General features: G+C 41.7%; 1 protein-coding gene across 1 annotated transcript in view; it reads left to right on the top strand.

Moving 5' to 3' along the window:
* PTPRO (protein tyrosine phosphatase receptor type O) overlaps positions 1-12308 on the top strand; it is a 211090-nt gene extending 198782 nt beyond the window's left edge. The window contains exon 27 of the mRNA XM_036759490.1: positions 11956-12308. The gene's annotated coding sequence lies outside the window, so the exon portion shown is untranslated. The remainder of the gene's footprint in view (positions 1-11955) is intronic.
* Positions 12309-13231: the final 923 nt, after the last annotated feature.

Raw genomic sequence — 13231 nt, 5'->3', positions numbered from 1 at the left:
ATTTCTGATTAATGGGGGGATGGTAATTCTGCTTTCCAGACAGTCATCATGCCACCTTCAGCTGTGAACATGGGTAGAAATATCTGGACCAGAGTAATGGGGCTCTAAGGGAGAAGGGGGGGCTGGGAGGGAGGAGATTGTATAGGCAAGGAAGAGAAAGGCAGTAAGAATAAATTTGGGAGCAATAATAATAAATAATGATATGGCATTTATATATTGTTCAGTCACGTCTGACTCTTCATGACCCTATAAGGTTTCTTTTCGGCAAAGATATTGGAGTGGTTTGCCATTTCCTTCTCCAGTGGATTAAGGCAAACAAGGTTTGGTAACTTGTCCAGGATCACACATCTAGCCAGGGTCTGAGGCCACATTTGAACTCAGGTCTTCCTGTCATCAGGCCCAGAGTTAATGATAGACCAGGTAAGGTACCTGATATAGACAATCCTAGCAAAGAAAACAAATAATATACTTGCTACAATATAAACTGCTTTTATAATAGTGTCCCAATGTGTTGGAATACCTTGGTATGTCATGAAAACACACTAAATGTTTTTCAGTCTCCTTTAGTTTCTTTATCATCATCACAACTCTCTTTTCCAATTTTTAAGCATAAGGGTAAAAGTAAGTGATGGAAATGGAAAGAACAGAGAGATAACATATGTGAGAAAGGGGATGGAAGAAACTGAAGCATGCAAAACACATGGATGAGAAGTGGCTAGACAGGGTTCAAATGAATGAATAAGTGAATGAATAAATGAACGAAAACCATTTATTAAATGCTTTCTTTCTGCCAAAAACTATGCTAACTGCGTGCTGGTAATACAAATAAGAGAAAGATAGTCTTTGCTCTCAAAGAGTTAACATTATGATTGAAAGATACAAAGATATGGTGACAAGGTTGCTAGCAGCTGCTATGGGGGTGTGAGACCAACAACAAAAGCACAAAGGAAGGCTGCCAGTGCAGATTCTTTGCTTTTCTTTTCTTTTTTTCCTTTTTGGCAGGGCAATTGGAGTTAAGTGACTTGCCCAAGGTCATACAGCTAGTACATGTGTCAAGCGTCTGAGGCCAGATTTGAACTCAGGTCCTCCTGACTCCAGGGCCAGTGCTCTACTCACTGCACCACCTAACTGCCCCTGATCTGCTTTTCTAAGGAAAGCAACTTAAAGGAGTTAACAATCTCACTTTAATTAAACATACATATATCATTAACTTAGTTCAGGGGGAAAAAGTCAGCACCCTGAACTTCAGAGCAAATACAAACAGAAATTATATAAACAGAGCAAATAACGCAAACCAGTAGACAGGCTTCTAGCTGTCTGTCCAATATCTGGGTTTTCAAGGCTGGGTGCAGGGCTCCTTCGGCTACCCAGAGTCTCATCACCAACACTCTTCCAATGAGTGTGCCCCCAAAGGCAAAATGCCAATCTCAGGGCTCTTATACCATATCCAGGGCACTGAGGGCTCAGAGCTGTAACAACAATGTTGCTAGCAGCTACTGTGGCTGTGTAAGACCAATAAAAACCAGCACACAGAAAGGGCTGCTAATAAAGGTTCTTTGATCTGCTTTTCTAAGGAAAGCAACTTCAAGGGGTTAACAATCTGAGTTTAATTAAACACACATATATCATTCACTTAGTTCAGGGGGAAAAGATCAGCCCCCTGAACTACAGGACAAATGCAAACAGAAATTACAAGAATACATTATAAACAGAGCAAATAACAAATCAGTCTATCCATAGCAATACTTAGTTACCAGAGAAGCACAAACATCTGGGTTATCAAAGCTGGGGGTGGAGGGGCTATTTCAATGGCTTACCTAAAGTCTTGTCACCCTTTCAATGTGTGTACCCTGCAAAAGCAAAACACCAACCTCAGAGCTCTTATACCCTGTTTAGGACTCTGAGGGCTGGGGCCAACTTAGCATTTAGGGTGTGGGAAATCACTAATACCAGGGTGTGGGAAAGTTCCTCAACCACCAGTACCACATCTTATACAAATCAATGACTCTCCACTGCCCCAGTTCTGAGAAGCATTCCAAGAGAAAAGATCCCACTTTACCTGTCCCATTCAAACAAAGAAACAGAGGGGAGACTCATTGAAGTCACTTGGTTGCCTTAGCATCCCAAAAGAGAAGAACAGCAAAAAATCCTTCCCTGATTACCATTACAAGAGCCTACTTAGCAAAAAAGCCTGGGGCCTCAAACCTAGTTAGTGAAAAGGTGTGGGCCTGCCTCTAATCAGTCCTCCCTTTATTGGCCCCACCTGAGGCACACATGCACATTTTAGACAGCCCTGATCTAGGGTATAGATTGTAAAGTTCCATGAGAGCAGGGATTCTTTCATTTGTCTTTGTATCCCCTGCACCTAGCATGGTGACTGAGATACAATATTGTTATTCTGTATGTATCACACATCCAATAGTGTGACAGATACTTGATACTCAATGTGACACAATCTCCTATCCAAGGAGATTTAGCCACATGCCAACTCTCTATAATGCAGTCTCTATAAGAAATGAGGAAATAAATTATATCAAAGAGATATGAAAAGGTTGTATGAACTGATACACACTGCATGAGCAGAACCTAAAGAATAATTTCTATTATAACATACAATGTAACTGTAGAGGGAATAGCATTAGTAGCTGGGGGAACTGGGAAAGGTCTTCTTCAAAAGGTGGCACTTGACTGGAATCTTGAAGGAAGCCAGAAATTCCAAAAAGCAGAGGTGAGGAAGAGAGAGCAAGGTATAAATGGGGAAGAGCTAGGGGTAAAGAGATGGATACATCAGGTGGACAGTCATGTGTGAGGAATAGCAAGGGGGATTGTATGGCTTGACCTTACAGCATATAGAAAGGAGCAAGTGTAAGAAGACTGAAAAGACTGGAAAGGGCCAGGTTGTGAAAAGCTTTAAATTCCAAACAGAGGAGCTCCTATTTGATCCTAGAAGTAAAAAAAAAAAAATAGCCATTGGAGTTAATTGAGTCAAAGGGTGACATGATCACCGTAAGCATCTCATCTCAAACCCAGCATGTCCAAAACCAGAACTCATTATCTTTTCCCAAACAACCAACCAACCAAAAAACTCTCCCCTCCTCCTAAATTTCACATGCCTTTCTGTATTAGGAGGGCAGAGTTTATAATCTCAAAGAGGATCATAAACATGTCTGAAAGGTTCGGAACCGCCGGATATAAGAAACTCTCAAAGTAGAAGGTAGAAGAATCAAAACATATATTTAGGCTCCACAGTAACCAACCCATGAACCAGCAACCCCATTTTGATATATTGATCAAAAGCTTCCAGGCCCAATAAGTACGCCTTGAAAGAGTAACCAGGAGGCTACAGAGAAGCATGATTGCGTAAAGCAAAATCATGCTTCCCCCTCTATGGTAAAAAGATTACCCACTGGCCTGAAGTCTTTGTTCAGCTTCCTCCCGTAGGTCAGCTCTGCTACTGGCAGCTCCTGCTTCAGCTGTGGCTGTGGCTATAGCTATAGCAGCCTCTGGCTCCAACAGGAGCTGCTTTTAACCATCCGGCTTTTGCGGGGGTGTAAGGTACGCCGGGGAAAGCACAGGTTCTTTCAATCTGCTTAAGCAAGGTGAAGGGGTTGACCGGGAAAGCACAGGTTCTTTCCATCAGCTTAAGCAAGGTGAAGGGGTTGACCGGGAAAGCACAGGTTCTTTCCATCAGCTTAAGCAAGGTGAAGGGGTTGACCGGGAAAGCACAGGTTCTTTCCATCAGCTTAAGCAAGGGAAGCAAGGTGAAGGGGCCGACAAGCTTACTCCAGTCCAACATACAAACAGTATTCAGTTCAGGGGAAAAAGCCAAACTAGTCAAGGGCACTTGTTGACTAAGTGCTAAGGAGCCCATTTTTGGTTGCCAACACACTTCTCCACCCCTTGTTATAGGATACATAATCTAATCAGTCATGTATCCTAGAACATACATTGTGATCCAATTACAAAGGAAACTAAAACATATCATTCATAATAAAGCAAAACATATCATTTGGTGACATTCCTAAATATTGGTTTATGATTCAAATGTGATCCACCCCTAGGTCCCATAATATCATAACAATAAAACAACACAGCAAGGATAACACAAAATAAGTAAACAGAACACTCTCATCATTCCCACCCCCCTTGAACGATTGGGGCTCAAAATCTTGGGGTGAGGGGTGAAGGTCTCATTTTCTATAGCTTCTTCTTGCTGAAATTGGATGTAGAGATGGCCCTGTCCCCAAAAAGTCCCATTCCAGAGGTCAGTTCTTTAACAAGCTGGCAGGAATTCCAAGAATGCTATGTGCTTAGGCAGTCACCAGAAAGTGCAGGGTGCTTAAGCCTAAAGGAAACAAAACTAGCAACAACGTTAGCCAAAACAAAGGACAAAAAGAGTAGACAAGTATGGACTATTATTCTTCAAATAAAATCATCTCAAGTTTGGTTGAGATTTCAGTTATGCAAAGATCCAACATCAGAGCCAAACTCAGGTGGGAAATGTTTCTTTTCAAAAGGAACATAATGAGGAAGCCAAGAGGATCCCACCCTAGATAGAGACTAAGATTGTCCTCTCAGCCTTTCCCCAGATGTACAAGGAAACACAATGGGAAAATTAAACTAAGAGGATCCCATCCTAGATAGAGACTAGGATTGTCCTCCCAGCCTTTCCCCAAATGTACAAGTTTTCATCCGTTAATCACACAAGGTCACCTTTCCTCTGAGTGGCTTATGGCATTTACCAGCATCAGCCATACCTGTGGAGTCTGTGAATCTATTATTATAATCTATTCACGGTAAAATATATGGTTCAGGGGTACGATTTGGTAATTATTTTCCCCTGAATAGACAACTGTTACAGTGTTGTCCTTCCCATGGGCTATAACTTCTGCAGCCTTTGGAATATCATCTGGCTTCCGTTTTACCCATACCTTAGCTCCTGACTTTATTCTATCAATGGAGCAAGACCCTTTTGCCCCTCTAGTAGTTATTTTGGGAGGAGGGTCAGTTTTCACAAAGGGTATTTTTTCACAGGGGATAATAATCACTTGAACCATCCTATCATTTCTACAAAATTGTACAGGTTTTTTACCCATATTCTGGAGTGTCACAACAATTTCTTTTTGATAATTAGAATCTATCGCTCCAGCCAATACATGTATTCCTTGAGCCGCTAATCCTGGTTTAGGTAATATCCGTCCAAAATGATTCTTGGGGATTCTCATACATACTCCAGTAGGGGTTTTTCTTATCTCTTTCCTATTCAACCTAAAATTCTCTATACAATGTAAATCATATCCTGCTGAACCAGGTGTTCCTGGACTTGGTAGTGGGACATCTTCCCTCACAGTCCAAAATTCAATGTTTTGGATCTCACATGTTTGCTGTTCTCTGATCTGCAGATTTGGGGTCATCATTCTGGCTAGAGGTGTACTCCCCCCTAAGGGCCTATTATTCAAATTACGTAAGGCAATAGACAAATTATCCTTCCAATGTCGATATGAATTATTTGAGCTTAATTTTCTCAGCTGTTCTTTCAACAATCCATTCATTCTTTCAATTAGCCCAGATGCTTGTGGGTAATATGGAATATGATATATCCATTCTATATTATTCAACACACAATATCTTTTCACTTCTTTGCCCTTGAAATGTGACCCATTGTCACTTTGAATCTGCATTGGGGTTCCATAATATAAACTTACAATATCTAGAGTTTTACAGGTGTTTTTCTGAGTTGCGTCTTTATAAGGACAAGCCACTAGGACACCTGAATAGGTGTCAACACACGTACATACATATTTACATCCTTTATCCTGGGGTAGTGGGCCAATATAATCTATCTGCCAAATTTGGGCTGGAACTTTTCCCCTTGCTATTTCTCCAGTAACTATCCTAGGAAGAGTTCGTTCTTTTTCTAATTGGCATATACAACACTCCTCTGTTATTTGTTTTAACAACGCATGAGAAATACTGATACCTCGATCCTGTGCCCATCGATGGGTGGCCTGAACCCCTAAATGGCCAGCAGTCTGGTGGACCCATCTTGCTAAGGCTGGGTCATCAGTTGGAGTCGGAGTAGGGACAATACATTCAGTAGCAATCGTTGCTAGTCGATCCGCATGTGCATTGTACTCACGTTCTGGTGTGGTCAGGGTTGCATGAGCATCAACATGAAAAACTGACAGATCTGTAACCAAAGACATGTCCCATATATTTTCCCATAACTCTTTACCCCAAACTTGTTTGCCATGAATCTCCCAATTCTGATTCCTCCATATAGGCATCCAAGTAGCTAATCCATTAGCTACCGCCCACGAGTCAGTAAATATATGACACTGTCCTCCTTTCTCTGCTCTGATGGCCTGATGCACTGCCATCAGTTCAGCATATTGGCTACTTCCACCTATCCCAGAACTTTCCAGAGTTCTCCTTGTACAGGGGTTATAGGCTACTGCTTTCCAATGTCTCTTCTGTCCTAAATATTTTGCTGTCCCATCAGTAAACCAAGCATGTTTCTTCTGTTCTTCATTTAGTCCGTCATATCCATTATTCCATTTCACTAAGGATGGTACCATCTGTTGCTTAGATTCAAGGGGCTTTTCATTGCTCTCAGTATCAATGTTCGCCACAGATTCATGTAGAGCAGAAACTCCATTTTTGCCTGCTCTGGACCTATTCTGAATATACCACTTCCATTTGATTATGCTTGCCTCTTGTGCATGTCCAATTCTGTGAGAAGCTGGGGTACTCATTACCCAAGTCATAATTGGAATTCCAGGCCTTAATACCACTTCATGACCCAGAGTTAGTTGCTCAGTTTCTACTAAAGCCCAATATGCAGCTAACAGCTGCTTCTCAAAAGGTGTATATTGCACTCCAGATGAGGGCAGTTTCCTTGACCAAAAGCCTAAAGGTACACTTCGGCTTTGTTGTTTTTGCCACAGACTCCAATTTGCATAGTCATCTTGTACAGTCACTTGTAACTCCACTGGCCCATTTTGCATAGGCCATAAGTCTAGAGCTAATTGGATAGCAGCCTTTGCTTCCTCAAAAGCTCTACTTTGTTCAAGTCCCCAGTCAAATTCATATTTCTTTCTGGTGACTTTATACAAGGGTTTTAAAATCTGTCCCAAATGTGGGATGTGGTGTCTCCAATAACCAAACAGCCCTATGAACTTTTGGGCCTCTTTCTTATTGGTAGGGGTGGGAAAATCCTGGATTTTTTGTCGAGCTTGTGGGAGAATTTCTCGCAGTCCTCTATTCCACTGTATCCCCAAGAATTTTACAGTTTGAGCTGGCCCTTGAACCTTTGCGGGGTTGATTTCCCATCCTTTGCTTTTCATATGGTCAATTAATAATGCTAAACTCTCCTCCACCTCCTTTATATTCTTTCCCTGTATCATGATGTCATCTATGTAATGTGTAAGCTGTACACCAGGTAACTTTAATTCATCCAAATGTTCAGCTACAATCCTGTGGCAAATAGTTGGGCTATGAATATATCCTTGCGGCAGGCGTGTAAATGTATACTGTCGGCCTTGCCAAGTAAAAGCAAACTGATTCCATTGCTTGGGGTCTATTGGGATTGTAAAGAAGGCATTGGCCAAATCAATAACTGCATACCAAGTCCCTTCATGTTTTTGTATTCTCTCTATTAAAGTAACCGTGTCTGGAACAGCAGCATACAAGGGAGGAGTCACTTTGTTCAGCTGTCTGTAATCTACTGTCATCCTCCATGTCCCATCTGACTTTCGGACTGGCCAGACAGGGTTGTTCCATTGAGTAGTTGTAGGGACTAACACTCCTGCCTCAACACATTCTCTTATAGTGTTGGCAATTTCATCTTGCCCACCTGGCACACGATATTGCCTCAAAGTAATTATTTTAGAAGGTTCGGGCAAAGTGATTGGATCCATCTTGATTTTCCCCACTAAGACTGCATTAATGCCTATTTTCCTCACAGCAAATTGGTATTTCCCTTCGGGTAAATTTAAGGTCATACCCTTCAATATGTCTATTCCAATGATGTATTCGGGAATAGGCACAATAACCACACTATATTCTTTCTTGGGCAACTGTCCAATTTTCATCATTAATTTAACTTGCCTGGCTGATATTTCAGTCCCTCCTAGTCCTGTAATGGTAATAGGAGTTCCATGGCTGAACTTGTCTGGATTTCCATAAATAAGGGTGGCCTCGGCCCCAGTATCTATTAATGCCTCAGTTACCGTACTTGACCCATTTTTCCAATATATGGTCAAGTTAATGTGAGGTCTGCAATCCAGCCTGTGTATTTCCTTAATTTGGACTGGGGCTCGGCCTGTTCCCTAGTATTCCCTTTCATGTGATTCACTTGGGTTTGAAGGTTCAACATCTGTAGTATTTGCAGGAGCAGTTCTTATTTCCCTATCTCTCCTGTTATCAAGTCCTTTATCTCTATACATTCTATATAGTTCATTGGTTGGAATTCCATCTATCATTTCAAAACCTACCCCTGCTCTCAATAGAGCAGTAAACATTTCTTTCCTTGTTACTCTCCTTTGGCGCCAAGTTTGCTGGTTATTCACCCTTCTCTCTCGAGGAGATCTATCCCTTCCCCAGTCACCTAAGTCATGTAACTGTAAAATCTTATTTATCACTGTTGTAAGACGGCTCCCTACTTCTCCAAGTAATAAATTCAAAATTAGTTGTTTATAAGCAGGGGGAGCTGTCCTAATTATTAAATTCCTATGAGGCAGTCCCATTGGATCATTGTAATATTTGTCTGCAGTTCCTATCATAATGGCAGTCTTCATTACCTCCTCCTTTAGTCTCATGATACAATCTCTAAGTGAATACCAGGGTCTGTGCTCAGTGGGCCACATAGAATCAGTAGCATATCTCTTATTGCATCCCACAGCGGCTAATGCCAACAGAGTAGTCCTGCTATCACCATCTCCTTGCTGATGATGTTCCCTAAAAGCTTGTTGAACTAGAGGATCATGGCTGATACCTATGAATCTCATGCAGTCTGTCCTATCTACTGATATTCCACTGGCCCCTTGATCACTGAGTCTTACCATCCAAGATATCAATGGTTCTCCTATTCTTTGGCTGAATCTACTCAAAATATCTGTGACCTCTTGCGGTGAGAAATCTTCCTGAATTTCCCTTGTGACTGAATCTTCACCTCGGGTTTCTGTCTTCCTCCTTTGTATGGGTCGAGCCCTTGTCTGATCATTTAACCATCTCCTATTCTCTGTGTGAGGGACATCCTGAACCCCAGTAGTGTTTTGTGCCTCAGCCCCTAACATTGTCTCATTTTCCCCCCACTCACTTCCTCTGCCACCATGGCTAGGACGAAGCAGGCAGTCAGGCTCTTTCTGGGTTGGGTTGAAATGCACTCTGGGCTTTTTTGGTCTCCTGTTGCTCTTAGCCACATTAATAGAAAAGTTCTCATTTGAGTCAGTTTGGTCTCCTGCTATCTGAGATTCCCCTTCTTGCTGTGGGGTAGGAGTGCCCCCATGTCTTTCACTTAATCTCAATCTTTCGTATACTAGCCGGTAGGCTGATAACACTATCCAGCTTTGCCTAGATAGTGATGCCCCTGACTGAATCCCAACTTCTTGTAAACACTTTTCCAAATCCCTAGGATCTCCTCTCCGTAGCCTTGGTTCCCAGTTTTCACAGGGTCCAGCTTTTTTAGCCAATTCTTTTGCTAGGGAGGAATAAAATGGATCCTCCCATCCTGGGATATTCATCTCTTCCTCTGAAATTGTTCTGCTTCTAAATAGAGATCTTATACCTAGCAATCCCATCCTGGTCGCCAAATGTATTAGGAGGGCAGAGTTTATAATCTCAAAGAGGATCATAAACATGTCTGAAAGGTTCGGAACCGCCGGATATAAGAAACTCTCAAAGTAGAAGGTAGAAGAATCAAAACATATATTTAGGCTCCACAGTAACCAACCCATGAACCAGCAACCCCATTTTGATATATTGATCAAAAGCTTCCAGGCCCAATAAGTACGCCTTGAAAGAGTAACCAGGAGGCTACAGAGAAGCATGATTGCGTAAAGCAAAATCATGCTTCCCCCTCTATGGTAAAAAGATTACCCACTGGCCTGAAGTCTTTGTTCAGCTTCCTCCCGTAGGTCAGCTCTGCTACTGGCAGCTCCTGCTTCAGCTGTGGCTGTGGCTATAGCTATAGCAGCCTCTGGCTCCAACAGGAGCTGCTTTTAACCATCCGGCTTTTGCGGGGGTGTAAGGTACGCCGGGGAAAGCACAGGTTCTTTCAATCTGCTTAAGCAAGGTGAAGGGGTTGACCGGGAAAGCACAGGTTCTTTCCATCAGCTTAAGCAAGGTGAAGGGGTTGACCGGGAAAGCACAGGTTCTTTCCATCAGCTTAAGCAAGGTGAAGGGGTTGACCGGGAAAGCACAGGTTCTTTCCATCAGCTTAAGCAAGGGAAGCAAGGTGAAGGGGCCGACAAGCTTACTCCAGTCCAACATACAAACAGTATTCAGTTCAGGGGAAAAAGCCAAACTAGTCAAGGGCACTTGTTGACTAAGTGCTAAGGAGCCCATTTTTGGTTGCCAACACACTTTCAAGGGCACCACCATCCTCCTAGGCACACAGACTTGCACCCTTCATTTTATCCTTGACTTCTCACTCAAACTCACCCCACATATTCAACCTTTTGTCAAGTCTTGTCATTTTTACGTTTATAGCCTATCTCCTATATCTTCTTTCTATTCACAAAGCAACCAACCACCATGATTCAGGCTCCTCTCACCCAGCAATTCAATGGACTTTTAATTGATCTTCCTGCCTCAAGTTTTTCCCTATTCAAATCCATCCTCCATTCAGCTAATAAAATGATTTTCCTGAAATTCAGGGCTGACCACATCTCTCTCTCTCTCTCTCTCTCTCTCTCTCTCTCTCTCTCTCTCTCACACACACACACACACACACACACACACACATATATACACACACACACACCTACTCAGCATATTGCAATGGTTCCCTATTACCTCTGGGATCAAATATAAAATCTTCTGTTTGACCCTTAAAGTCCTTCCTAACCTGGCTGCTTTCTGCCTTTTCAGTCTTCTTACATACTTTACTTCCCCCTGTGTACTCTTATGTTCCAGCTACACTGACCTGCCTGTTATACCTCACAAATGACTCTCCATCTCCCTATTCTGCACCTTTTCACTAACTGTCCTCCCTGCCTTGAAAGATTTTCCTCTTCACATCTGCCTCCTGGCTCCTCTGGCTTCCCTCAAGACAGCTCAGATCCAACCTTCTGCAGTAGACTTTTTCCATCCTCCCCCCTCCCTACTGTCTCTATAACTTTCCTCTGTGGCTATGTGGAGAGAAGGAGAAGTGTATGAGAGATAATGTGCAGTTAGAAATGACAAGATTTAGCAGCTTCTTGACTACGTAGGCTGAGATCAAGAAGTCAAGTATAACACTTACTTATGAAAACTTGGGTTACTGGAAGTTGCCCCCAGACAGTAAATGTTTTTGATTTCACTGATCCTTTAAGAGCAGCAAATACCATACAACTAATTCTTCCATTAAAAAAAAACCAGGAGCATAGATAACAAAATCCATTCTATAAATACAACAACCTTTTAAAAAATACATTTCAGTTCTAGATTATGTCTGGTTAATGAATCAGGTCAATATGGGAAGGAAGGAGAGGGATGAAAAAGTGGAGAACTTGGACAAAGGAAGAGAAAGGCAAGAGGGAAGTACAAACAGTAAGAGAGGGAGAGTCTTTCAGAAAGAGAATCTGGAGGCTTGGGAATGTTGCCTCTAGCTGAAAAAATAAAATAAATTAGTGACAGGGTCAAGAAGAGACTAGGAACTTCTAAGTGTGCTGCTTTGTCATCCAAACCTATTCACTGAGGGCACAAGACTTTTTCCAAATGCAGAATGCTTACTGTTTTTTCCTTCATTCACAGGAGAGAACATGAAGGACACCCACCTTCCCTTACTTCGGGATTATTGGGGGCGGGAAGAACCTACTAGCCATTTTGCCAAGGAAGGTCCCTGCTTTGCAGTATATGGCCAATAAAGAAGATATATTTTATCTTGTAGAAACACTGGGAAGACTTAGCCTTAAAGAGCCTACAGTGTCTTTTGGACAGCTTATTTCTGGACATTTAAAATATTGGACCAAATTCAACCAAACATAATAAAGGATAAGATGCTCTACAGAGGAGAGAAAATACGCCACTCCTGAAGGGTTTGGTTTATCTTTTGCTGGTTGGACTTAGTTTAAAGCAAGTACAATATATACATATATATATATATATATTTTTTGGTGACTATCTCAGAAAGAAAAGTTACTTTCACTATGTGTCACTAGTCTATTATTAGCATCTAATAACTCTTCATTATTAAAGAGAGAGGCATGAACATACATAAAGTAATTGCAATTCTGCACAATGAAATAGGAATATTGATGTTATTGTTTACCCTAGCATTAAGGTACTGTACCAGGTTAAGGGTGGAGAGGATGGGGCAAGGAAGCAGGTATGCTGTACCAGTGGTTTTTTTTTTCCTGTTCCAAATATAAAAGCTGTAATACAGCTCTGATGTAGAATAGAAAAGAAAATATTGTCTTAATTGTTCTAGTTGTTGATGGGGGTTTTTCTTTATAATTAACAGTAGGATGTTTCATCCTTGACTCTTTGGGACTTATATCACCGTCTAGGTTTCTTTTCAGTGAATCTGGTCTGGGTTCAGAAAAGTTTACAGTCTGATTATCTTTAGGCTCTGTTGCTATAGTGTTTAGCTGTCCAAGCAATTTTTGGTGCTTGAAGACCTATCATTCCTTTTTTGTTAAATGGCATACAGGTGAGGTGAGGCTCTCTCATTTGGAAAATGTGTGCCATAAAGACACTCTTTCACCCATCTGAAGGGCTGGGAATTCATGAAGCTATGAAAAGGAGAGAGATTTACCTGGCTATATTTTGGAGATGCTGACAAGCAGTCAGCATGGGTCCCAGCAGGAGTTATCATTTACTCTTGGGTTGTCAATCTCATTTATTATTGGTGTAATTAGCAACATTTTATGATTTGAGCATTGTGTAATGACATTATGTAATTGTATTGTGACAAGAATGCTGTCAAAATGGGCATTGATGGCATTGAAAAGTCTGTTTCTTTGTGTTGCTGCAATACTCATTTGTATAAGAGGTGATGGTACTGAGAGTACAAGGCAAACCATTTAGA

This window comes from Trichosurus vulpecula, chromosome 5 (assembly GCF_011100635.1).
Source record: "Trichosurus vulpecula isolate mTriVul1 chromosome 5, mTriVul1.pri, whole genome shotgun sequence".
NCBI lineage: Eukaryota > Metazoa > Chordata > Mammalia > Diprotodontia > Phalangeridae > Trichosurus > Trichosurus vulpecula.
Note: the sequence above shows the minus strand (reverse complement) of the source record. Positions and strands in the feature narration are given on the sequence as shown.